Genomic DNA, 2,054 nt, shown 5'->3' on the forward strand with positions numbered 1-2,054 from the left:
TTTTCAACCATTTTCTTTTGTCTGTTACAAACACCAAAGTTACCAATGCATCACCTTTCTCTAAGCACAGCTCCTAATACCCAAGTGTTTTCTAATATTTATGACTCTGTAGCTGACATATTTATGACTCTGTATATACATGTGTGTGTGTGTGTGTGTGTGTTTTTTTATTTATTTTAAAAATATTAGTGTGGTACATCTGTGCTATTTTCCATCACTTTCTCTGTGTGTTAATCCAGCTTTTAAATGGTAATAGTGTGTGTTTTCTCTTTTCTTTAATAGCTTCAATATCAAGTTTAAAAGTTGAGCTGGACAGAATTAAAGCAGAAAAGGAGCAGGTATGAATATTTAATTTTTATAATTAATAAAGTCATTTGGTTTGCTGTTAGGGCCCCAGTTTATTGGTGGATAGGTTGTGTGATTTTTGCTGGACTTTATTATAGGAGTGACAGCAAAGTTAAAGGTAATAATGTCCATTTATCCTTTAAAGTATGTGTACACTGATCACACAAGGATATTTCTCTATTGCATATTTGGACAGTGCATACATATGGGCACCAAAAAAAGCTGTATTTGGCTTATGTATCCTACTTTTGTGACATGGGCCTTAGAGGGGTTGTTTTCTTGGATATGGCTTATGATAAAGCAGAACCTGCAGCTCTTTTTTAAGGGGGAAAACCTGTATAAAAAATACTTATTTATAACACAATTTGTATGTTCACATTCATATATAGGCCTTGTCATAACTGCTTTTATTAAAAATTCAAACATATATTGGTGCACATAGGCATATCACAGACATTATAAAAGATGTTTATTTCGATACTGCAGCTTGAGTCTACTTTACAAGAAAGGACAAAAGAGCTTCGGGATATTCAAGAACTCAGAAATTCCTTGGAGGACCAACTTAGAAAAGAGACATCCAGCAAAGTAAGGGTGGAATATGCATGAATGAAAAAAGACTACAGAAAATGATCAATGTGTTTTGTGAAAATTCAAAACCATGGCTACTCAAGCCAGGTTTCATTGCAGAACAAAACATGACCATGTATTTGGACATTGTTTAGTTGTTGTTGTAAAGTTAGTTAGGCATTGGCATCCACTTGAGGTCACTTAATACAAACTATAATAATATTAATAATAATAATCATGTATAGGTAATTTAGCATACAATACTGTAATGCACATAAAAATGCTATAGTGTGAAATCTAAAATAATAAATGTGATAAAAAAAATAAAAAGCAGGGAATGGATGTTTGAGGCCTGTCAGGCTGTTTTATGTTTTTTTTTTTAAAGTAACATGTATGATTGTTTTGGGGATCTTACAACAACAGTGAAATATGGAAAATATTAAAACAATTGACTAATTTTTTTCAAAAAGCTCATTAGTGTAAGTGTTTAGGATTTTTGTTTTAGAAAAAAATAAAGTAAGCTGTAAAAATTATAGGAAAAAGTAGTTATGGAATTTTGGAATGCTCAATAATAAAAACGTACATAATTTTAAACATTGGCTCCCCAACGTTGTATCAAACATTAAACCATATTCTGAAAGCTTGTCAAGAAGAAATCATCATTTCTACAGAATCTGTGTTTTACCACTGTTTGTTTGTAAGTCTTTGTTTTACCATTAATTTCTTGCAACACTTTCCTCTTTGCAGAACTTTTCACTTTGCTCCCATTGTTTAATCACTGAGCCACTCTCACATCAGAGTTTCACCACCAGGGTTCCGTGGAACCATAGGCTTCCTCCAGAGGTTGCTAGGGGTTCTTCCAGCAATAATCAGTTTGTGCCCCTTAGGTCAGAATAGCTGGCACCAATCATCTTTTTGGCTATCAGTAAGGGTGACATTCTTCACACTGAACACACTAATATACTGAGAGCTATAGATTTAATATTACAGCAGGGGTTCCCTAAGCAATTATAGCAGGGGTTCCCTAAGACCTGAAAGTTATTTCAAGGGTTCCCTCATGTTACAAAATTTTGAGAAAAACTTCTATACATGAACTATACTGTGCTGTTTCTCCAGCTTCATATCACATGCTGTGTCTGTGG

General features: G+C 33.6%; 1 long non-coding RNA gene across 1 annotated transcript; it reads left to right on the forward strand.

The window, feature by feature from the left end:
- Positions 1 to 21: 21 nt before the first annotated feature.
- LOC140321466 (uncharacterized) lies at positions 22 to 1,506 on the forward strand. Its single transcript, XR_011918952.1, has 2 exons — positions 22 to 338; positions 832 to 1,506. It is a non-coding gene; the product is annotated as an uncharacterized lncRNA (long non-coding RNA).
- Positions 1,507 to 2,054: the final 548 nt, after the last annotated feature.

The sequence above is a fragment of the Pyxicephalus adspersus genome, unplaced genomic scaffold, assembly GCF_032062135.1.
Source record: "Pyxicephalus adspersus unplaced genomic scaffold, UCB_Pads_2.0 Sca4497, whole genome shotgun sequence".
In the NCBI taxonomy this organism is placed as follows: domain Eukaryota; kingdom Metazoa; phylum Chordata; class Amphibia; order Anura; family Pyxicephalidae; genus Pyxicephalus; species Pyxicephalus adspersus.